This window comes from Thamnophis elegans, chromosome 2 (assembly GCF_009769535.1).
Source record: "Thamnophis elegans isolate rThaEle1 chromosome 2, rThaEle1.pri, whole genome shotgun sequence".
NCBI classification, from domain to species: Eukaryota; Metazoa; Chordata; class Lepidosauria; order Squamata; family Colubridae; genus Thamnophis; species Thamnophis elegans.
This window is the reverse complement of record NC_045542.1, coordinates 124696063-124722359: the sequence shown is the minus strand read 5'-3', so window position 1 is coordinate 124722359 and position 26297 is coordinate 124696063.

Here is a 26297-nt window from a genome sequence, read left to right as displayed (position 1 = left end):
GGGTGCTCCAACACTGAGAAGTTTTTAAGAAGAGATTGGACAACCATTTGTCTGAAATGGCATTGTCAACTGTCCAACTAGTGACCCGAAGAAAAGTAGGCACTCTCAGGAAGTTTGAAATCCCAAAAGCAAAACTTTATTGGAGACGCCATTCCAGTATTGAAGAATCAAAAACAACTCTTTGTTTTTCCCATGCAATTATGAATCGTTCTTTTGTTTTGAGAACTGTTCACTTTTCTGTCAGACACCTGCATCAGTGGCCTTGGTGGATTCTTGGCTGTCATGTTCTGTCTCTGGCATGTCGGTATTCTTTCTCCCTTTCTCTCCCCCCAGTTCTTTGGCAAGTTTGAATAGCGATAATCAGTTCAAAAGCGGTTCAACCTTGACAGATATAGGGTGTTGAATATGCAAATACCAGCTGCGGCCTGATTGGCTGGTCATCTTGACAGTTGCTCTGAGTTCTAGTATAAATGCCCTGGCCGTTCAGGGAAAGTTTGAATCACTGTCATCTCTGTCATAATAAAGATCTGTCTTGCATCCATGGCTCCTGCGTCTATCCCTCACAAACGTATATAAAACTGGCGACGAGGGTGGGATATGCGATTCCTGCAGAGCCTAAGACAGAAGCGAGGGAACAACATCAGCCAACGTGAACGCAGGAAAGAAATTTCTGTTCTTTCCTCCATTGAGGGCCTGTCAGAGCCGCCGCCTTGGCACCGCCGTGGGCCTCCGGTTTTAGCCAACCTGAGTAAGCAATCAGGCGCGGCCTCCATCTGTCCGAGGGATGGGCTTTCTACGCTTAACCTCGACTGGAGCCGCCGCCGCTACTCAGGGACGAGCTATGGACCGCGACGGCTAAACCGCGCATGGGGCCGCTGCCTGCCTGCCACCAGCTGTTCCTATGGCACTCTCAGCATTACATGGCTGTCGAGAGGCCCAAGGAACCAACCGCCACGTTCAACCAACCGCCTCATTCCAACCGCCGCGTTCAACAAACCGCCTCGTTCTCCAAGCTGCCACCTAGCATGCACCGGCTACGCTCGCTCAGCCTGTCTAAATTTGAAGGGGCTCAGCCTGCATAAATTTGAAGAGCAGCCCGAAGCTTTCATCAGTTACCGAAGCTTCCACCAGTAACCGCCTTTAGCGCCTCTGAAGTCTGCTCTGGTAGCAGCTGCTCGACCGATCCCCGCTCACAACTGCACAGCCTCTCCAACACGGCCGTCTCGCTATATACACTCGCTAGCACACTCACTATATACACCAGGCTGACCTACTCCTCTGGCCACTCCTCGTTACATTATCAGACCTGAATTATTCCTCTGGATTCGGCCGCCTTAACTATAAAGCCGCTCGCATGCCTCTACACCTGAGCACGCCTCTACACCTGTGCAATCCGTTTGCCTCCGCTTTGCCTCCGTCTACAGCTCCGCCGCTAGCCTCTCCAAAGCCTAGTTCCGCGCCGCTTCTTCCAAAAGAGCACTCGAGGAGCCCAGGACGACTGAAGCTCTCTCTACGCAGCCACCGCTTGCCTCTCGACCCAGCGAGAGCCGTCCGAGACTCTAAAACCCAACGAGAGCCTCCCTAAAACCCAACGAGAGCCTTCCCCCACCGCAAAGACCCCAAAGGACCTGATTTCTATCCTGGTTCCCAATTTTCGCTACGAAGGACTCACCAGCAATCTAGCAACAGCGAGGCCGAGCATGCGCAGAACTGGGGGGAAGGAGAGAGTTTGAATATGCAAATAGTCTTTAGAACTGGGGGGAAGGAGTGTTGAATATGCAAATACCAGCTGCAGCCTGATTGGCTGGTCATTTTGACAGTTGCTCTGAGTTCTAGTATAAATACCCTGGCCATTCAGGGAAAGTTTGAATCACTGTCATCTCTGTCATAATAAAGATCTGTCTTGCATCCATGGCTCCTGCGTCTATCCCTCACAAACGTATATAAAATAGGGTTTCCTGCCTGAGCAGGGGGCTGGAGTAGAAGACCTCCAAGGTTCCTTCCAATGCTGTTATTCTGTTATATACAGTATGTTTATTCTGAACCTTTCCATTTTATATTCATCCTGTCCCATAAAACTGCCCTAGCAATTTCCTATTGAGATATTGACAAAATGAATCTCTTAAATCAAATATTGTATATAGAAGTGCTCTGTGACTTGCAGGCCCCACATTAATAATATTTCTATAATCATGTTGCAGCAGATTATTCTAAATTTGGGGTAGTGGAAATATGGTAGTGCTAATTTACGTGCCCATTTTTTTCTAGATTAATATAGTGCTTTTGAGCATCTGACGGCCCAATGTGGGAAGCTTTTGAGGTTTGAAGAAGCTTTTATTGCGGAGTGCACGGTTCATGTGCAGCATGAGTCATTCTTTTGAGAAAGATATAGAAAATTGAAATTCTTCTGAATAACATTTTTGAGATTTCTGTCTTCTATAGAATTTGCTTTGACTGCACCTGTCACCTTCTTTTTGTTGCTGATCATTCATTAGTTTCACTTTATGGTCTGAATGACAGAATACAAAAGGACAAAATGGGACAAGAAAAAATATATAGTTCAATAGTCCAGAGTCACAAAATACTGATTGCTAACTAAGAGATCATAGCTATAGGTAGAGTTTCAATGCCTATCTCGCAACTCTTTTCCTCTGACTATAATGGCTAATGATGACTGCAGAACCAGTCTTTTGCTTTTGGATGAAAAGTTTGGAAAACTTCATAGGATAACTGTAATTTTATGTTTTAATCATTTTCTCTTTACATTTTGAACATGCAGAATTAACAAAATAATATTTTATTTAAAAAAAACTAAAAGCCCCAAGAAAAGAATAAGAAATAAAATCAAACAAAGAAAGAGGGAGAAGGGGGAAAGGATCTTATATATTATATTTGTTAATAGTCACTGATTCAGAATAGAGTTACTACTATAATATACTAAGTACAAAATAGTATTGTAAAATATCACAAAATCACTGCACAGTAACATGTATTGCCACATCCTTGTAAAAACACCCACCCACACATACACATACTTGAGTTCTAATAATGTCATCTTTTTTTTTTCTTTTAACGATTTTGTAAGGGTAGAGTCAGGGCAATTGAATGGAACTAAGAGTTTACTAGCCAGATGCCCTTCCTGATGCCTACACACAATTCACAGCAGATATTTTCTCTATGCGCCCAGAGAGATCTGCCACTATGTAGGATCAAATTCAAGTCTCCTGATTGTGAGGCAAGAGCTCCACCTCTAGGCCACCACACCTCTCACTTAAACATAATTCATCACAAACAATCAAATTCCAAACCTTTGATATCTCATTGAATGACACAAGCATGTTAACTTTCAGATTTTCTCATAAATCTGATTATATACATTAATTCATTATTCCAATAAGATATCAAATGATCACATGATGATGCAATTATGGATGGGTGAAATCTTTCCGCCCCATTCTGTCTTTTCCAACATAGAAAACCTGATGTCCACTCTTTCAAATGCATTGTTTGGGAAGGAAACATACCCTAAATACAATTTTTTGGATGAATCAAATTTAATTTCATATCTGTAAATAACATTTTAATATTTTCAGGACTTGAATCCATTAATGGGGCACTATCAGAGATTTTATTCTAAATCAAGGACTATCTGTATTTGATGTATCTCATCTTTCTGCTATTACTATCACAAAGGAATGCTATTTTAAAAAGAACAAATTAGTCGCAACCTTAGTTAAAAGCAAAAATAGTATAAAAGATTGTTCAGTGATCCAAAAAAGAAAGGTGATTCATAGCTTGCGGGGGCACACAAAAGCCACTGTCAACACCTCCATAAGTAAATGTATTTTTTTTCCTGAAATCATGTTGAACCTGCAGAATTCCCCCCCCCAAAAGCCCTTTTAAGGATTGTTAAGGAGCCGTTGACAGATATTACATGTGCACCCCTACATACTCTGATTCACCTTTCCCTCTGTAAATACGGAACCTACTTTATAATTGTTGTAGGTGTGAAATGGAAGTCAAAACCAAAGTGGAACCATTTAAAAATTTTATTCAAACAAGGATCAATGTTGTTTTTAGATTGCAGAGAGAGTGGGGTCAACAAACAGATGAAAAAACAATAAGTAACTAAATGAACAGACGTTTTAAAAGTGCATTCTAAGCTTGCAAGAAAACTAGAAACATTTCTTTTTCTATAAATCCAACAAGCAGGTCTCTGCAGACTTTAGCAGGTTCAGAAAAAGAAAAATGTTCTTTAGAAAGGCAAAAACAAAGCTGTTTATGATTTTATAAGCAAAAGTAGGACTATGGGAAACTGTTTGAAACCTATTGTCAATCTGGTGCAGATATTCTAGGATAGATGTACACAATATTCCGTTTGCATAATATTTTACACAGTTGAAAACTCAGCATGCTACTAGGGTGATTATTTAGTTATTTTATATATATTGACTAGTAGTAATACTATGCACAATGCATAGCACTATGTGAAAGTACATGTAGAAATAGAATACAATAGACAAATCACAAGCTGACTGTAGAGGCAGTTTGATCTGAAAATTTTTAGCGCATGCAACAAGTGGAAATCAAATCAAATTAAATCAAATATTTTTATTACAATCTTTGGTCAGCCTTTACGGTAAGAGAGAGAGAGAGAAAGCTAGACAAAAAAAATTGTCATTGGGAAAGTAAAAAAAAAAAGAACCCGATAGGACAATAAAATGGAATGTCTAAGTAAAAGTTTTCCACAGTTGTATAACTTGGTGAAGATATTTTGCTACCTGATGCATGAGTGTGAAGTTAACATCTCTTAAAAATAATAATCATAAAATATATCAGTGTGGTCCTTGTATTTGGAAATAATTGGGGTGATCAGAGCTCATATTAGGGCATCATAAATAGGAAAGCCTATAGGGACATGAGTGAGAGTTTCTATCTCCCTGGATCAGTCGTGGGTTTCTATCAGTTCGGACAGTTTCAGCTGAACCGGTAGTGGTTTGGCGGCCTGGGTCGCTAGAACCGACAGTGACCTAGGCCTACTATGCCCCCGAACTGGTTCCCTGGGTGGCGCTGGTGGTGGCACCATCTTGTTTTCCACATCTGCATACACGCAGAACAATTTTAATTGTACTGCGCATGCACACTCAAAGCATGCACACGAGCGAACCAGCAGTAGTGCCTGCCGGAACCCACCTCTGTCCTGGATCCACAAGAAATTTGCAAATAAGGAGTACCATAAAATATTCCCACCATCAATAGAATTGATGGCAGAACTTTAAAGCAGATTCTGGAAAAGGCCCATCAATATTTGCTTAGAGTTAGTCTGTACCCCAGAGCAGAGGGTTTGCAACTCTCTAACATTTGGTGATAAAATTCAAGGACATTGGTGATATCATTTTGATAATCAATCTCCCTGATTCTCTCTTTTACTATTGATTTGGGGCCTTCTTCGGGGTCAATTGGCCTAAATATTCAGGAGAGACGCCAAGAGCGCAAAGTTCCCCCATACAGTTACAATGCCAAAGAGAATGGTAATTATCTGACAACAGCAAGAACATCAGCCTTGTAGGGTCAAACATGATTTGAAATCCTGAGATTAGAATCTCAGTCCAAGCCTGAACCTGAATATTTAGCATGTTAGCTTGGGTAACAGTCTATCCTCAATATTAATCTACCGAGGCTTTGTGCTGGAAAGGACACTCCAGCTTTGACCTCTTTCCAGAGCACGATACCATAGTCTTTTGAGACTGAAGGATGCCAATGTTGAATGTTGTAATTTCAAGCCTCAAAACTGCATTGGGGGGGGGGGGCATTGGGGGCACTGAACAAAGTCCTAAGGAAATTTGAATAAGCCCCTAGGTTTTGTATGGGCCCGCTTGTATTCCATATAATATTTGGGCAGCTGTTTCAGTCATAAACAATTTAACAGCTGCTGGGATGTAATTTGCCCCCTGCTGCCTATGAAATTTAATTATTGCTTGTGTGCTCTTTTGGCCACTAGAAGTGACATAATTTACCTGGGCTGCTAATTTATTGGAGGCCTGAAATACTGTGACCAAGTATTTAAAACATTTAACCTGCTGTAATTCATGGGAATCAATTTTCCAGTTGTGCTTTTGTTAGTGAAAACTAGAACTTTAGATTTAATATAATTGATTATTAATTTTTCTTCATTACAGTGGGATGCCAGCATTCTCAGTGTCCGTTTCATACCGAGAGAAGAACAGCATCATCAGCATAGAGTAAAATAGAGTGTCTACAGGATAATTTAGGTGCGTGGACATGAACTCTCTGGAGAGCTTTAATTACAGAATTCATATATGAGAATAAACTTGGAAAGGCCCCCTGCTTGGTTGCATCTTACTCTAAGGGCAGTTATGTCATATAGTTTATGGAGTAGGAACTGGAGTTTTTGTCTGTAGAAGATCTGCTTGGAATGTCCCAAATCCCTGGGCCTATAATCAAAAGCTGACTTGAAATCAATAAAGGCTTCATATAGGCTTGTCAGAGCAGCTTCTATATTTATCTGCCAGCTGTTGAAGCACTAGGCAATATTCTATGGCAGAACATCCCAGATGAAAACCTGGATTGATTATCGCTTCCTCTATTTACCAGATTTGGACTTTGATAAATAGGTACCTGGCATACTGTATAGTTTGCTAATGGTGTTCAATAGAATATAATTCTAAATCAGATTATTTCAAGCATCCTTTTTGTATAAGAGGACATTATGAAGAGAGGTGGTCACTTTCAGTCCTGAGGACTATGGCAAAATGCTTAAGGCAAGGGGCCAGACCTCTAGAAATTATTAAGTAATCTGTGGTGGGTAACTTTTTTGCTGATCAAAATGTATATTGCCTAGGATAATTTTTTGGGCAAAGCTATTTAACATTTTTAAATTAAAATTATATATGAGATGTAGCAGATTAAAGCCAGCTTGGTTACAATTTATATCTTTGCAGTATCTAGACCCATGAGATGTTGCCCCAGCTCAGCTCCACCGTGCATGTGCATGCGCCACCTGCAACCAACTGGTTTTGGGGTCTCTGCTGTGCATACACAAGGGTGAGGCACATGCAGGAGATGCATGTGCATGTATAGGGGTGGGGTGTACATGTGGTGGTCATGCATGCATGCAGGGGAATGGGCGGGCATGGGGATCATGCACACATGTGCAGGGATCACACGCACATGCACGGGGATCACGTGTGCATGCAGGGGGTCATGCAAGCATGCATGGGGATGGGATACATGCAGGGGGGTCGTGCAATGTGCACATTGCATTATGGGTGCGGGCGCATGCACTTTCAGCACACATCGACAAAAAGGTTAGCCATCACTGATCTAGACATAAATAGTGGCTCAATTACTGCTTCAGGAGGACAGACATTGAAGCATCCATGTAGAACTTCATCATTACAACCTGCTCTCGCATTGACATCCCTACCTACTAAAATATATGCGCCAGGAAAGTCATTCAAGCAAAGATTAAGAAAGGTATCAACCTGGTTCTAGATTTGAGTTACCTGTAATTGGAGCTGTTGAGGAGGAGGAAGACAGAAATTAATGCTATTCTCTTGCCTTCCCCTCTTGCCTCCCCCTGAAGACAAGACAAGAAGAAATGGATGGAAATTAATCAAGGAGAGGATCAATCTAGAACTAAGGAGAAATTTCCTGGCAGTTAGAACAATTAATCAGTGAAATGACATCCCTTCAGAAGTTGTGGGTGCTCCAACACTGGAGGTTTTAAGACAACCATTTCTCTGAAATAGTATAGGGTTTCCTGCTTGAACAGTGGGTTGGACTAGAAGACCTCCAAGGTTCCTTCCAACTCTGTTGTTCTGTTCGGTTCGGTTCTGTTCTAAGTGATCAAAGGTCAGCAACATTCTCAAACTAAGGTGGTAGTTTTACAATTTGAGTACCTAAGTCGGAAACTATAAACAGACCAAGTCTGCCCTTAAATCATCCTCCCTTAAGGTTTAGGCTAGGCTGTTCAGGGACTAATAGAGAAAAATAGTTCAGAATTGAAAATTCCCTTGACATCCATATTTCCTGCCAAATACTTACATCAAAATTGGACATAAATTCAAGAAAATATGTGTCGGCTTCTTTTGGGGCCCACCCATCTGTGTTCCAAAAGAGAACATAAGGATTGTTAGCAGGATGTAGTTATCAATTTGCTGTTTCTGTCAGGTGCTGTCTAGAAAAAAAAATAGAAGGAATAACTTGAAAAAGGCTACAGAAGTAGACTGGTTTGCTACAGAGGTAACCAATCTTTAATCTCAATCTCTCTCTCGCAATGTTAAGAGGTGGTTGTTTTTGTCCCTAGTTGCACAAACCATTTATTAAACAGATGTTTATTAGGGTTTTTTTTTAAATTAACAAGTGTCTGAAAAGGCTATGTCAGTCCTAAATTGCCAAAGTCTCTTCCTACTAGGGGTGAAATGTGACCGGATCGGACTGGATCGGGGGAACCAGTAGGGATGATTTAAAGCCAGCAACAATGTGCGTGTGTGCACCCAGTGCATGGAACAGGGCACCAGTGTGTTCAAGAAGCAGTAATTTTAGTTGAAAGAAGACTGCAGTCACCGCATCTTTTGGCCTCCAGACGCACCGAAAAAAAGAGGAGGTGGCTGCAGGCATCTCACGACAAGGGGGGCGAGATGTGGGCTGGCGGGGAGCACAGTGGTGGTGCCTCAGTCCTGGCTTGCCTTCCCTGGCAGCCAGCCACGGGACAGGAGGAAGGAGAGGACATGTCGCAAAAGAAGGGCGGGAGGAGATTAGGCCAGGCCTGGGCAGGAAATAGATAGAAAGGGCATTGGTCCTTACCTTCTCATAGGGTGGAGGTAGCATCCAGGCTGGGTTGACCTTCATCCACTCATTGTGAGGACTGAGCCTGACAGTTCATTGAAACCACACCCCTGTCACTAGGCAAAAGCCCAGTTCCGACGAAGGAAGTCAAACTCGATGCATCATCACCTCCCGTGGTCTGGTCCGTCAAAAGCCAATCATCTGAAGCAGTTCGCCAAATGTTCATCATCTGATGCAGGTAAGTACTATTGTGAAGTCTAAAACAACAGTCAGTCACAAAGGAAGATGCATAAGAACCAACCGCAATGAGCTAAAAAAAAACCAACAAGGAGAAGGTAACAAAAGAAACCAGTCCTATCCTGGGAGGACCTGGATGCTACCTCCACCCTATGAGAAGAGACATATCAGGTAAGGACCAACACCCTTTCTCCATAGTGGTGGAGGTAGCATCCAGGCTGGGACGTATCAAAGCAATGCAATACAATACAATAGCAGAATTGGAAGGGACCTTGGAGGTCTTCTAGTCCAACCCCCTGCCTAGGCAGGAAACCCTGTACCGTTTCAGACAAATGGCTATCCAACATCTTAAAGACTTCCAGTGTTGAAGCATTCACAACTTATGGAGGCAAGCTGTTCTACTCATTAATTGTTCTAACTGTCAGGAAAGCAGTAGCCATCCCTCGGATGGGCTTATGACTGGTTCTGCCGATTGCCAATCCTGTGGACCGACTGAAGCACCTGCCGCCCAAAAGCTGCATCTGCAGATGCAAAAATGTCCAGCTTATAGTTTTTGGTGAAGGGGGATGGAGTAGCCCATGTTTCTGCCCTGCAAATCTCCGTCAAGGAAGCCTGGGCCACCCAGACCGCTGAAGCAGCAGCACTCCTTGTACAATGTGCGGCCAATCCATGTGGAATTGGAACAGAGTGGGATTGGTATGCTGCCGTAGCTATACAGGCCCGTAACCACCTGCCTATGGTGACAGAAAATACCTTTCTGCCCAAGGAGGACGGTTGGAACGACATGAAAAGTGATTCTGAGGATCGAAAGGGCCGAGTTCTTTTCAAATAGATCCTTAGAGCCTTCCTCACATCCAAGGTTTGTCACTTGTGTTCCAAAGGATGAGCAGGCGAGGGCAGGTTGAGTAACACAAGTTCCTGTGCTCGGTGGAAACAGGAGCACATCTTGGATATGAAGGAGGGATCCAGCTGTAGCACCACCAGTTCCGGATGGAAAACACACAGGTCTTCTCTGATCGAGAGCGCTTGTAGTTCAGAAATCCTCCTGGCGGAGGTAATGGTCACCAGAAAAGATACCTTCAGAGTCAAAAACCTAACAGAAGTTTCTCGAAGGAGCTCAAATGGGGCTGAAATAAGCGCATCTAGGACCCTGGGTAAATCCCATGAGGGATATCTGTGCACCGCTGGCGGTCTAAGGTTGGAAGCCCCCTTAAGGAAATGACATACCGTGGGTTGTTGGGATAGTGAAGGGGAACCCCCACAGGTCAAAGTGGATGAGATGGCCGCCAGTTGACACCAGATGGTGTTAATGGCAAAACCCTTATCTAAACTGTCCTGTAGAAATTCCAGGACCTGCAGGATGGTGGTCCTAATGGGGTCCAAGGTCTTACCATCACACCAGGAACAGAAGGACCTCCAGGTGGAATTGTAGATTCATTCAGTGGATGGGCGACATGTGGCCTGGATCATCCAGATGACCCTGGAGGAGAAATTGTCCCCCCCAGGATCCTCTGCTCAAATGCCAGGCGGTCAACTGGAACCACTGGGGATTGGGGTGTCCCAGCAACCCCTCACTGAGAGAGCAACCCCTCGCTGAGAGAGATTCAGTCTCAAGGGATCCCCCGAAAGAGTCCATAGGTCTGCAAACCAATGCCTGCGCAGCCAATGGAGGGCGACCAGGATCACCTCCGCCTTCTCTCCCATGATTTTCTGGATGACGCGAGGTAGGAGAGGAAGTTGGGGAAAGGCATAGAGGAGACCCGGAGGCCACCTGCATCTCAGGGCATCCACCCCTTCCGACTGCTGAGCCGAGAACCAAGAGTAAAACCGAGGGGGCTGGGTGTTCGGGGGAGGGCGGGTGGTGAAGAGATCAATCACTGCCATGCCAAATCTGTTCACAATGTCCTGGAAGATTGATGGGTGAAGGCGCCATTCGGCACTGTCCACAACCTTGTGGCTGAGCCAGTCCAGCTGGACGTTTGCCACCCCCGAAATATGCTCCGCGGTGAGAGACAGCGGGTTCCTCTCAGCCCAGAAACCCAATTACATGGCTTCGTTCATCAGGGAACGTGATTTGGTCCCTCCCTGATGGTTTATATGTGCCTTGGCTGACATATTGTCCATCAATACCAAGATGTGCCTGCCTGCCACTGTGTCTTTGAAGTGGCGAAGAGCCAGGTGGACCGCTCGTAGTTCCAGCCAGTTTATACTGAGTCTGGTCCACCTGGTCCCACTTGGGCCATCTGCCCCTGGAAGTGGGCCTCCCAGCCAACCAGGCTGGGATCTGTAGTGAGAGTCAGAGAGTCCTGGTCCTTGAACAGACGGCCCTTGGTGATGGCCTGAAACGTCCAACAAAGGAGGGAACGGGAAACCTCTGCTGGGATACACACATTGGCCAGGGAACAGATTAAGAGTCTTCTCTGAAAAGGCAAGAGAAACCATTGGAGCTTGTGGGAATGCAGGCGAGCCCAAGGAACAAGTTGAATTCCCCACTTTTGAAGGCTCAGGTCGCTCCGCGGTAGCTGAAATATGCTCAAGTGACAATCAATCAGTCAAAGCTACCGCGATTCATCACTCTACTGCAAGCAAGAGCAGTGGAGCATTTGCCGGCGTGACAAAATGTCCAGAGCTCAAAGGGGAAGCTGACAGATCTAGAGCACAAGCAGAGAGGGACCGGCGGCAAAGGCAGGGATGCATGGCGGCAGTGGGCTGGAAGGGCGTGAGCCTTGCAGGCAATTAACAATGCAAGCCAACCTCACTTTTCAAGCCGCAAAGGAATGCTTTAAACCGGCCTTCACCTGATAATGCTGTCCCGCCCTAAGAGGGCTCACAGACACCGAAAGGCTATTTAGCTCTGTGAGGAGCTTTGGTTAGCCAGGATCACAATCTCAAGACGATCGCTGTACTCACAAAGACCAATATCACAACTATTCCTCTCAGCCTAGGAACAAGACGATGATGTATCCATCCTCATTGAGGGACTGAGTCGGAACTGGACTTTTGCCTAGTGACAGAGGCATGGTTTCAATTAACTGTCAGGCTCAGTCCTCGCAATGAGTGGATGAAGGTCAACCCAGCCTGGATGTTACCTCAACCACGCTGGAGAATAAAAGATTAAAAAAAATTCTACCAGATTCTGTGGGTGTGGTTTGTTGGGGGAGGGTCATGTGACTGAATGGCTGTGGCTGTGAGTGATGTCAAGTTGGCCCACTCAGTCACAGGCTGAGCCCACAGAACAGGTAGGGAAAAAATTTAAATTTCACCACTGCTTCCTACCCTTCATTCTCCTTCAAGTGAGAAGAACAATAAGTGTCTCAGTAACTACAAAGAATTTCTTTTTTAACATTCCAGATCTCTCTGATACATCAAGCTCTCAAAGAATCATTCTACTTCAATACTGCTTACGATTTTAAAAAGTTCTTGCCTGTGATTTGAAGCAATTAAAAATTTCTGTAGATACTCAGAAAATGTCTTTTCAAACGTGGTTTCTCTTTTCTAGATAAGAACATGCTGGAAGTTAAATAAATGTAACAATTTATCACAAGGACAGATTAAATCAACTGGAATCTGTTGATAAGCAATACTTTAAAGATTTTCATGAGCAGTGAAGAAGAAATAAAGATAGCTAGAATGAACTGATTCCTTTACATGGTTTTTTAGGCAGAAACAATTTATGTGTTGTTAAATTTGTTACTATGCCATATCAGATCAGTCACTGTATATGAAAAATTCTTACATGAAGTTTTTTTTTTCATTATTATTGTTGTTGTTGTTGTCTAGATATCAGCTTAAAGTAGATGCCATGGCCCATTTAGGTTTTTATTTTAACTCCCTGCAGAAACATAACCCAGGGTTGGTTGAGTTTCTCAGAACCACTACTTGAGATATTATTTCATTACGGACAAGGCAAGCTCAGTCTTGAGGATGGAAAGATAAGAAGATAATGATTTTTCAAGAGCTACTTCTTCAGGTAGTCAAGTGACACAAGGTGTTTAATGGACCCCAACTGATAGACTAAAGACCTTGTCAACAAAAGTGTATATAGTAAAGGCTATGGTTTTCCCAGTTGCAATGTATGGTTGTGAAAGTTAGACCATAAGAAAGGCTGAGCACCAAAGAATTGAGGCCTTTGAACTATGGTGCTGGAGAAGACTCCTGCGAGTCCCTTGGACTACAAGACAAATTGGTTAGTCCTAGAAGAGATCAACCCTGACTGCTCTTTAGAAGGCCAGAGCCTGAAGATGAAACTCAAATACTTCTCTGTGTTCCCAAATGAGAAGGAAGGACTCACTGGAGAAGAGCCTAATGCTGGGAAAGATTGAGGGCAAAAGAAGGAGACGACAGAGAATGAGGTGGCTGGATGGAGTCACCAAAGCAGTAGGCATGAGCGTAAATGGACTCCAGAGGATGGTAGAGGACAGGAAAGGCTGGAGGAACATTGTCCATGGGGTTGTGATGGGTCAGACATGACTTTGCAATTAATAACAACTGATAGAAAAATAAAAGAGGATAAAACCTTTATGGGGAGACTGTGAGTTTTTCCCTGGATTCAAGTGTTAGATCAAGAAATTCTCTGATCTGGAAACTTCTGCAAAATTTTCTTTGTTTAGGATCAGAAGGAGAAAGCTTGATTTGGAGGCATTTACAAGCATGGGTGACACGCACACACGCTCTTTCTGCAATTAGATGTAAACTTCTTAACTCGGGTGTTGTTGTACTGTATTGTTGGGCATTCCCTCCTTTAAAATTCCATATATTGAAAATATATATATATACATATATATACATATATATACATATATATACATATATACACATGTACACACACACACACACACACACACACACACACACACACACACATATATATATATATATATATATAATATTTGTTATATTTGATCTTAATGAAAAAGGCAACAGTAAAAAATATTGAGTTTCTGTCTGGATCTTCTCTTGTGACGAGCCGAAGGACAGAGAATGGAAGTAGTGATCTTCCTCCCATATTTGGGCATACCGGGGGTATATAATATACACTATAAAGACTCTTGGCGGCACAGTGGTTAGAGTGCAGTACTGCATGCTACTTCTGCTGCCTGCTGGCTGCCTGCAATTTGGCAGTTCAAATTGCACCAGGCTCAAGATTGACTCACCTTCCGAGGTTGGTAAAATGATGACCCAGATTGTTGGGGGCAATATGCTGACTCTGTAAACTGCTAGAGAGGGCTGTAAAAACTTTAAAGCTGTATGTAATTCTAGGTGCTATTGCTATAGTATACTAAATAATAATTTATCTGCTTTTTATTTTTCATTTTTAAAAGTATTCAAAGTGCAATCTTAGTCATATACAGAATTTGGTTCTAAAAAGGATGAATATTTATAGCCCAGGGTTGACATGATCAGTCCTTGCTGCTCTCTGAGCTTGCTTATTTTCTTGCAGAGGTTTCATTACCCAAACTAGGTAACATCATCAATGCTAGTCATAGCTAAGATAATGAAACATCCGCAAGAAAACAAGGAAGGTCAGGGAGCACCAAGGATCCCTCACAGATTTGGTTTTAATCCTTGTCCTATGGAAATATTATGGATTTTATCTATAGTTTCTATATTTACATCTAACACTTTCTTTAAATGTTAATGGATTGAGATCAGTAGTGGGTTTTCATTTTTTTTTTACTACCGATTTACTCAGGTGCGCATGCACGCTCATACATGATGCTTCTGTTCATGCGCAGAAGCAGTGACATACGGTGAGGTTTATGGCTGGTGAGGCACTGACACAGGGGTTTCAAATTTTTTTAGACTTGTGGACTTCAACTTCCAGAATTCCACAGCCAGGCATGGTCAGTTCCAATTTAAAGCGACAGAATTTGTTTTTCTCCTTTGCGAAAAAGTTTCCTTCATTCTTTTTCTTCTCCCTCCCCTCCCTCCTCCCTCTCTCCCTCCCTCCCCCCTCTCTCAAACAGACACACACACACACAGAGAAGTTGGATCTCTCTCTCACTCACTCTCTCTCAAACAAACACAAACACAGAAGTTGGATTGGATATATTTTCCAATGGCTTGAAAGCAGCTCCTCTGCCATACTCCCCTCATTCCCCTGCTGCCTTCTGATCTAAGCCTTTGATTGCAGGTGGAGCCACGTTGCCTTTTCAAACTTGTAATCAGTGAAGTTGGGCTTATATAGTTTTATCCAGCTCTGTGTGTGTGTGTGTGTGTGCGCGCGTGTGCGTGTTTGAAAAGGCAACGTGGCTCTGCATGCAATCAAACTACATTTGGGGAGAGATCTACACTTGAGGATGAAGTTTGAATTCCTCCCCCTCTCTCTGACCCACATGCACCTTTTCCAGCTGTTTCGGAGGGGATTTCAACTCTGCTCTTGCCTGCCATCATGAAAATAAAAAAAATGCAAAAGGAAAAAGGCAAGAGCTGAGGTCAGTCTGAGCTAGTTGCTACCAGAGTGGATGACTCTGCTTAGTGCTTAACTGTTTAAAAAAGCCTCTAAAAAAGTGCCTCATCTATGTCAGGAATTTTTCGGCTTTTAACCCTTGCTTAACTGTGCTCAAGTGATCATAAAGTCAGACTAGATGAGGCACGTTGTTCTCCTGCCTCCTCCTCCTGTAGAGGGCACTTTTTAGAGGCTTTTTTAAACAGTTAAGCACTAAGCAGAGTCATCCATGGTGACTCTGGCAGCAACTAGCTCAGCCTGACCTCAGCTCTTGCCTTTTTCCATTTACATTTTTTTTCTTTTCATGATGGCAGTGGTGAGGTTCTGCCTCCCCTGCCTCCTCTGACTGCACGTCCCTGTGCAGAAGCATCTGGGTGGATGGACGGAGCCTTCCATCACTGCCACTACCTGTTTGCCCAATCCAAGCCGAACCGGGAGCAACCCACCTTTTATTGAGATATCTTTCCTTTTAAGACAGGGTGCCCAACTCCAATCCATGGACTGACACGGGACTGCAACATGTCAGAAACTGACTGCACAAACAACCAAAGTGCCATCTGTGGGATGCAGATAGCACATGGTTACCTGCGCCCCCCTCTGGTTAGTGGAAAAACCTCTCTCTACAGAACTTTTTTTTTATGTTTAGCAAATTAGTGGAATTAAAAACTAATTTGTTCTGTATTTTTTAAAATAAAAAACCCATTTTTTTCCACAGAAGAAGGATTTCCTTTCAGAGATATGGACATGACAAAGACATATATGCAGTGAATCTAAAAATGATAAGTAGTAACTCTAAATAATAAGTCTTCTAAATGGTGATGGAATATGATTCAGAGGGGTTTTTTTAAATCAGTGATTAAATGTTCCAATAAAAATATGGTGTTTATTAATTACCACTGTCTCACTGGTGATCCTCCAGGTATCTTATATAGATGTTTTGTGCATCTTTTCACAACCTTTTCAAGATTTTTATCATTGTTATGGCTGAGAATTTTAATTGCATTTCAGATCCCTCAATGAATCATAGAATCCTTTTAAATACATTAAGAGCTATTTCGTTGAATGTGTTACAAGCTATCTGTTGGGATTCAAACTGGTAGATTTATAAAAACTTTTGACTATGCCCAACATGAATATCTTCTTTTTATTTCACATAATTCCTTATACCAATTGGATTTTTAAAAATGTGAACATTAACTTTATCAGACATCTGCAATATAAACCCAATTATAATTTTTTTTATTTTTTTATTTGATTTTTGTTGTTAATATAACTTTAAATATTTGTACACTAACTCTGGTTCAAAGGAAACTGCCTTCAGTAATTTACCCTCAACAATTTGATTTTATTAAAGGATGAGAAACATTGGACAATATTGTACAAACTCTAATAAATTGGATTTGGTAGTGGTTTCCTATTGGGTGCTAAGAAAGCTTTTGAATTAGTACAGATCAAATTTTTGTAACATTTTTTTTAAATTTAAAAATTTATTTTTAATTTTGTTAATTGGATTAAACATGAAATTTTTGCCTAAAAAGGGTTCTCACCAATGAAATTATTTCTTACTAGGATGCTACTTGGAACACATAAGGAATGTTCTCCAGTATTTCAATAGACCTATTAGTCTGTTTATTAGACAATATCACAATATTTTGACTATCAGGAGTGTTGGAATGAATGCAATTGTTGTATGCTGGTGAAATATGCTTTATGCCAATATCAATGTTATTGATAATTGTCAATATAACATCAAAATGTATGGAGATTGTACAATCATGAGTATCATTGATAATTATATTATGTTATTCTAAATTATGAAAGTTATTCCAGGAATTGAAAGAAGTCTATAATATTCTTCCTATTTGCTTCTAAATTTATATTGACATTTGTAAAAAATAGGTCCTTACAGTTCGTATGAATTCATTTAACTATGTTGGAATTATTATATTGAGAAAGACTTTTTGTTAGTGGAGATTAATATTTCCCATTATTTATTTCAGATTAATATTGATGTAGGTAGATTATTATAGTCATACTGATTTATGAGAAGAAATCTTACAAAACTGAATGTTATTCTGAAGCTGATATATGTTATTATATGGATTCTGATATTCACGCCTAGGAATATTTTAAGACATGATTAATTACTGAGAATATTTAAATTGGAAGATCAAATGTTTTCTTTAGATTTTCTTTATCACAATTTCTGTTGCTTGCTGGGATTTAAGTGATTTATTTAAGAAATTATTAAGGAACAACTAGAAAGCACCCCCTTCAATATCTTGTCAAAGTCTTGGTTCCAATTTTAGATACAATTGAGCTATTTTTCTTGTGTTAGGAAAATCCAAATTATCATAAGAAGTTGATATTATGTGATTATCCATCTCTTAAGATGCCTGGTTAACCATTTTGCTGATGTTCAATGGCACAGTAAATAAGTAATTGGTACTAATCAGCTTATTGTTAATTGGTTTTTTTAAAAAAATGCTTTTTAAATTTTACAATAGCTAAAATTGCTTAGTGGCAATGCATGCAATTGAAATATCTTTTGACACATAAGCAAAGGACTTATTTTTGGGAGTTACTCTTCATTGACATTTATTGGATTTTATAATTACAAGGTAGTAAATAGTGTGCTCAGAAAAGTAATAAATGTCAAATATGTTAACATGTTTAAATGTCTTCTGAAAATCTGGAATGTACTTAAGAGCTTTGGATCATCATCCATGGCTAGCAACGAATAAGACTTTGAATTCCACTAGGAAAATTGTGATATACCAACTGTATAGAATCTATGCATTTATTCTTTATGAAAATGTTATGATTTTTGTGCCTACAGCTTAATTTGTTTTTTAAGAGTAGATATCATTGAAATGTTAACTATTTAACATAGATCTCATGGATGGATGGATGGATGGATGGATGGATGGATAGATAGATAGATAGATAGATAGATAGATAGATAGATAGATAGATATTAGTCAGATATATATTAGACAGATATTTTTATTGAATTATTTTCTAGTTTTTCTTTTTTGTATTAATTTATTTATTCATTTTTATATGCTGCATCCTCATGTGATTTCTGCATATTATTGCATATAATTCTTGCATTCTTTTGTTATATAGTAGATTAAAAAACAGTAACAGCTTTTAAGAATGAAAGTTCAACAAGAGCTACTAGTCAAAGCAAGAGCTGATTCTCAAAAGTGTCACCAATAGCTCCCATGTGAATGAGTTGACATTCTGGCAATAAAATGCCAGGTGGAAATGACAAATCTTACTGGGAGTTATCCAAGAGAATGTGAAAAGTAATACTTTAAAATAATCATATAGAACCAGATACTATTCATGCCTGATATTCATATCATTTGGGGGGGGGGGGGATTCAAACTAATCAGCTAGGCATTAAAGCATTTCAATGAAAAGGTGATGAAAAATCTGCATTTGTTTCTATATGTTCTTAGTACTCAAGGGAATTTAGAATTTTAGAATTTTAATGAGCATTTATATGTCACCCTTTTCCCTGAGGGGACTCAGGGCGGCTTACAACAATGGGGGGAAGGGAGTGCAAGACAAGACTTAAAAGAAAAAAAAAATGTGAGTAAAGAAATTAACTATAAAAACACAACATTCACTCAACATTCGGGCGGGGTGAGAATAAATCCTATCCCCAGGCCTGACGGGATAGCCAGATCTTGAGGGCTGTGCGGAAGGCCTGGACTGTGGTGAGGGTGCGGATCTCCACGGGGAGGGTGTTCCAAAGCGTCGGAGCTGCAACTGAGAAGGCTCTCCTCCGCGTAGTCGCCAGTCGGCACTGACTGGCGGATGGAATTCGGAGGAGGCCTACCCTGTGCGATCTGATGGGACGCAGGGAGGTAATTGGCAGGAGGCGGTCTCTCAGATAGCCAGATCCACTACCATGGAGCGCTTTATAGGTGGTAAGTAAGACCCTGAAGTGCACCCGACGATCAACAGGTAGCCAGCGCAGCTCACGGAGGATCGGTGTTATATGGGCGAACCGTGGTGCGCCCATGATCACTCACGCGGCCGCGTTCTGAACTAGCTGAAGTCGCCGGATGCTCTTCAAGGGCAGCCCCATGTAGAGCACATTGCAGTATTCCAGCCTAGAGATCACAAGGGCTCGAGTGACTGTTGTGAGAGCCTCCCGGTTCAGGTAGGGCCGCAACTGGCGCACCAGGTGAACCTGGGCAAATGCCCCCCTGGTCACAGCCGACAAATGGTGGTCAAAACTCAGCTGTGGATCCAGGAGGACTCCCAAGTTGCGGACCCTGTCTGAGGGGTATAAATTTTGCCCCCCCAGCCTGATTGATGGAACGCTAGCCGAATTTTTGGGAGGAAAACACAACAGCCACTCGGTCTTTTCTGGGTTGAGCACTAGTTTGTTAGCTCTCATCCAGTCTTTAACAGCCTCAAGGCCCCGGTTCATCACGTCCACCGCTTCATTGAGTTGGCACGGGGCGGACAGATACAGCTGTGTATCGTCCGCATATTGGTGGTACTTAATCCCGTGCCTCCGAATGATCTCGCCCAGCGGTTTCATGTATATGTTAAATAGCAGGGGGGACAGGACCGAGCCCTGCGGCACCCCACAGGTTAGGGGCCTCGGGGACGATCTCTCCCTCCCCACCAACACCGACTGCGACCTGTCCGAGAGGTAGGAGGAGAACCACTGTAGAACAGTGCCGCCCACCCCCACCTCCCGCAGTCGTCGCAGAAGGATACCATGGTCGATGGTATCGAAAGCCGCTGAGAGGTCAAGGAGAGCCAGGATGGACGCACCAGGGGTGGAGTTTTTAATCTTCGTCATGTTATTTGGATGAAATCTCATTTTGTTGATCCTTGAATTTGGTGGTGAGTCCATAACTCAGGCTATAACCACTTATTAATATGGTTCTGAGTAGAATTTCTTAATCTTGGTGAGTTTAAGATATGTGGACATTCAACGAATGTCTCAAAGTTACCAATGTTGAGAAACACTGTTTTTGAGAGTGTTTATACATGTTCTAACATGGTTACCTAAAGTCTTCAGAATGTAGAACTTTCAGACAAGATTATTTTGTGGAGTCCTCGGTGCTCTCTCAGCTTGGTTGTATTTTGGTCTTTTTGTTTCCTATTTGATTGTCTCTTTTATATCTTAAATACACTGTTTAAAATTTTGGATCTTAAATACACTCTTAATATTACAGAAGTTATGCATTGTCTCATCTATAGTGTGCTTGGTCTTGAGACATCTGTGTCATAACACTATGTAATTTAACAACCCAATTCATAACAAAAACTGGAGAGGTTTATACATCTTCTGTAATTCTTGAGTACAGACTATGGCAGTGTTTCTCAACCTCAACAATTTTATGCTGGCTGGGGAATTTGGGGAATTGAAACCCATACATCTTAAAATTGCTGAGGCTGAGAAATACTGGACTATGGTGAAGGCAGAATAATTATGTAATTCTTAATAGAAAGAACTGAACAAAAAAGCTAAGAGCATCTCAGAGGATTTACAAGAAGCAGTAATTCTGCAGCATTTACATATACATTTCAATAGCAATAGCACTTAGACATATACCACTTCACAGTGCTTTCTAGCCCTGTCTAAGCAGTTTACAGAGTCAGCATATTTTCCCCAACAATCTGGATCCTCATTTTACCCACCTTAGAAGGATGGAAGGCTGAATCAACTTTGAGCCAGTTATGATTGAACTACCAAACTGCTGGCAGCCTGCAGTACTACATTCTAACCACTGTGCCACTGCGGCTCTTAATGAAAGTTAGCTGTTATTCAGTCAGGATATACAGAGAGAAATACATTTACTGCCATATATTAAGTACCTAGTTATGCCTCTATAGAGGCAAAATCCAGATAGTTTAGGTCATTGAGGACAAACCAGACGCAACTAAGCAAAAAGTAGTGACAAATATAGCATCGGATACTCAGTTACAGACTCCGGTGTTGACTGTTTATTAACATGCTATGGCATTAAGATGATGACCTCCTTTGATATTTAGCTTCATTTATTTGGCGTGGATCTTTTATCACCAAGTTTTTCTTGTGTTTTTGTCTCCTTCCTCTTCATCACTGTTTACTCAGTTGAAACTGTATCCTTTCAAAGCATGGATCTGTTGCATTTAATTTTTCAAAATGCCACATAAGCAGATGACGCTATATAAGATTGCTACTTCTGGAGAATTTCATGCTGAACGCAGTTGATAATTAATGTCTTGCTGGAGGCCAGTGACTGTGGCTATTCTCCATTTGATCAGCCTATCAAAATGCTGTAGCAGAAATTAAGCAACTGTTTAAAAAGGAAAGGGGGGGGATTCTGAAGTAACACTAATGCTCAAGAAGCATCTCTTAATCAAGAGTGTTTACAGCAAGGGTAGCTTTCTTTTGACATGCTAAAATCAAACGTATTAAATGAGAGAGAAACTGTTGATGTTAAGAATAGAAAGAACACAGTGGCTCAGTGAGTCAACAGCGACACTTGAACATATGGGGCTGCCTTTGTGAAGAATTGCATAATCTATAGTATGTAAATAAATGACCACTGCTAGATTTTTGGCCCTTTTTTCCTTTGCCCCTACATGGGTGCATTCAGATGAGACTGAAGACCATGTAATAACTTTGTCTATCCTTTCATTTTGGTGAAACAAGCAGAAGCTTGTAGGACTGAATTCTTGCCACTCATCTTGCATACTCTACCACATCCTGTTTGTAATGATTTAAGAAGCACCCAAATGTAACGTATTGATATGAACTGCTGGACAGCTATGCAGAGCAAATGTTTACTACAACTCTAATGTTACGACCTTGAGAGTTTTAAGTGGCTTTTAAAATTCTTTAATCAATTATGAGAATTGTGATAGCCTTACACCATACAGGAATGTTACTCTTCTCAATGTAGTAGAAGTAAAAGTCAAGCCCATTCTTCTCATGTAGACTTTTGGAAAACAGGTTATTAACTGATACATGATACCACTAACCCCTAAATGTTTTAGTGACATGCAGGGGTAGGAGATCTCTTCCAACTGTACTGGGGAGACATAAGACTATCAGTAGACATTTTAAGTATTGGTACCAGGAATGGTGGTCTTTCAAACATTTGAAGATAGTTAATATAACCCTGGAGATATAGTTGTATGTTACATATTAAATGCAATGTGCAACCTGAACTTCAAAACTTTTCATTTAAAATAATTTGAATGTTTGTTTCCAATCCTACCATTTGCATTCTAAATAAAATAATTAATCATTATCACACAGTTCAAATAAAGAACTTAAAATATATTAAAGCTTTTTAATTGCTTTCACATTCAACATGCTAATCTAAATTCAGAAGTAGCTTTAATAGTTACAATTGACTGAAGCTTTGGTCCAAAAATGTGCAGTGAAATAAATCTGGGAGCAAATGAGAATAGAAGTGGAAGAACCTGCAGTTGTTCTTCTAGTGTTTTAGCAATATACAACCCTGATCAACCATAACTGAGCTCAGAAGCTAATTAGGGGCAGATGGATGGCAAACAGAAAACATCAGAAATATAGGCTTGATTGGAGAGAAGGAGGAGCCACGTCACAATGTCACAATGTGCGGTCTTAATGCTCCGAGACCGCTGTGGACACTTTTGCTGCTGGATGGTCCATTGAGACTTAAACTGTCCCATAGAGATGGTGATCAGGAAGACAAGGCCTTGCTGGTCTCAGGGACATCGCAAAGTCCCTGATAGACCCAAGGGAAGTGCTACAAGCCAATGGTAAACAGGCAGCCCCCAGGCTGATGAAATCGGGATGCTCCGGAAGGAAGGAAGTGAAAAGAGAAAGTTAGTCCATCTGGTGAGGTATTTTTTCTATTTTGCTAAAGACTGCCCAAAGAAATGTTTCTTTAAAGCCAAATTAGATCCTTAAGCAAAAGAACTGAGTGGTGAAAGTAACCCTAATTGGATCGCTGTGGAAAGTTTTTTTTTTCTTTGTAACTATTCTTTGTGAATTGAAGTGCTCGCAACGTTTTTCATTTCTCCTCTTAAAGTGAACTGATTGATTTTTCTTCTTCTGTTTTTTGTTGCTTTATTTTTTGACTTCTGGATTAAAATCTTCCTTCTTATTTTAACAATTCTTCCTATTATTTGTTATTAAATCTCACTAAAAGAAACCTAACATACTTTGTTCCCTATAAGCCAGAGATAAATATTAGAAGGTGAAAAATTAGCACACTGCCACTTGGAGGTCAAAGGCTGGGGTTTTTGAAACAACATATCTCTTTTCTTTCCTTATTTGACTTCACTAACTTTATAGCTAAAGGGTTTGCAACTTGTTTACAGAAACTGATAAAGAACCAAGGGTACGAATTGTTTTCACAGGTGACTCTGAGAATTATTTTGGCAGGGGAAAGAAAGGGTGGGGGGAAACAGAACCCTTCTCATTTGAAGAGCATAAAAGAACTTGTCTTCAAGTCAATCTGAAATAAAAAAATAAAAGAGGCCTGGAAGGCTAGAGTGGCATTTAGACTTATATATCACTTCACAGTGCTTTACAGCCTCTCTAAGTGGGTTTACAGAGTCAGCATATTGCCCCCAACAATCTGGGACCTCATTTTAAGAACTTCAGAAGGATGGAACGCTGAGTCAATCTTGAGTCAGTCAGAATCAAACTGCTGGAAGTCAGCAGAGTTAGCCTGCAATACTACATTCTAACCATTGCACCACCATGGCTTTATGATGTCTTGTCTGATGGTATCTTCTTGGTGAGAGCCAGTTTGGCCCAGTGCTTAAGGCATCAGGCTAGAAAGTGGAGACAATAAGTTCAAATTAGCTGAGAAAACCTTCTGGGTGACTTTGGACCAGTCAATCCCTGTCATCCCAACCAATCTCACAAGTAGTAGCTTAGCTACTTAACTGATATGTGCTCTGTTAACAGACTAATTATAATAGAAAGCTAGAACATATGGAAGATTTGTTTATTTTCATATTTGCATTCGGAAAAAACTAACAATTGTGGGCTACAAAAAGAAGCAAACTAATTATAGGAATCCACATTCTAGCTTCTGTATTGACAAAATTGCAAAGAATCATTTAAACGGAAAGAGCCAAATAGGATACCAAGCCCAGTCCTTGCCCCTTACACAAAGCTAGAACCCAAACATAGTATCTATCACCTTCTGTTTGGATACATTCAAGAAATCGAGAGCCGAGGTGGCGCAGTGGTTAAATGCAGCACTGCAGGCTACTGCTAGATCAGCAGTTCAGCGGTTCAAATCCCACCAGCTCAGGGTTGACTCAGCCTTCCATCCTTCCGAGGTGGGTAAAATGAGGACCCAGATTGTTGGGGGCAATAGGCTGACTCTCTGTAAACCGCTTAGAGAGGGCTGAAAGCCCTATGAAGCGGTATATAAGTCTACTGCTATAAAAAAAAATCCATCTTCTCCCTTGATAATTCTTTTCATTGGTGAACCTTTCTAGAGGTGGTGGGTGCTTCAACACTTCAGGCTTTTAAGAAGAGATTGGACAACCATTTGTCTGAAATGTTATAGGGTTACCTGTTTCAGCAGATGGTTGGACTAGAAGACCTCCAAGGTTCCTTTGAACTTTGTTATTCTGTTATTCTTATTGTGTAATAAGTGCTGTGTTATCCCTGTATAAGGAGAATGTGCAAAAGCCCACATTGTCAAGAAGAATAAATATTCATGAACCCTAGTAATGTTACTGGAACAATCAAGAGACATTTGGGCCTGACAAAAAAGAGATGCATTTCAAATTCAAAGCCAAATAAAACCACAGATTTTTATTAGATTTTCAGATCAAACTAATTGTAATTTTGAGCTATGTTTTCATTTCTCAGTTTCATAGATCTGTGATATCAGGAAAATATAGCAAAAGAACCTGACCAAAGGGAATAAGATTAATAATCTTGCTTAGTAAAAAAGATAAAAGTTATTTTTTCTCAAAATGCATCTATATCCACAATGTATAAAATAAATGACACACCCTTCTCCAAAAGCAATAAAGAATCTCACCTGAGAACATTAATAAATGAATCAGGAAGAAATAAGTTTCTTTATATAAAAAGGTGTGATGACTCTGCATGCCCCTTGGTTTCCATATAAAATACTTCCTAAGCCCTCTAGGTTTATGAATCACAAAATAAAGCAAATGTTGGTCAAACGTTACATATGATCATAGTCTGCATTTCTATATTAAACTTTTCCATCACTCTCAAATGCTACCCAGAAGATTTATTTTTGTAATTAAAGGTATTGGTATTTACAGCAGGATACAAGGCATCCAAACAATAACATAATTCAAAGGATCATGAATTATTTTTGAGAGCTGATTAATTTACTAGTTCTTTTGCTACATTTTAGGAGATAACACCTCCTGTGGGTAAAGCATGTTCCATTTATATTTGGCAACTACAAATGTAGGTCTGGCTACCTTACAAGGGCAGGATATTGAGGGTGGAACAGACAGTGATGACCTTAGGATCTTCACTTGATTGTGAACATTTTGACTTAGCAAAATCTGTGGCAGATGGTGTGAGTTTTTCAAAGTGAATCCCACTCAACAAAACATTTTGAGGTTGTAATTTTAGGCTATTAGAACTCTCTTAACTGAAATTTTGTTGGCATAACTCTTCATCTAGACAGCTGGTTGGCATTAATTAATGTTACCAATCAAATGTTTCCTTCATATCCATCATACATTGAATGTGAAGGATCCAATTCAAAATCCAGGTTAACTGCATTCAAAATCCATCAGACATCTGGGAAATTAGTTGGGGAATAATAGA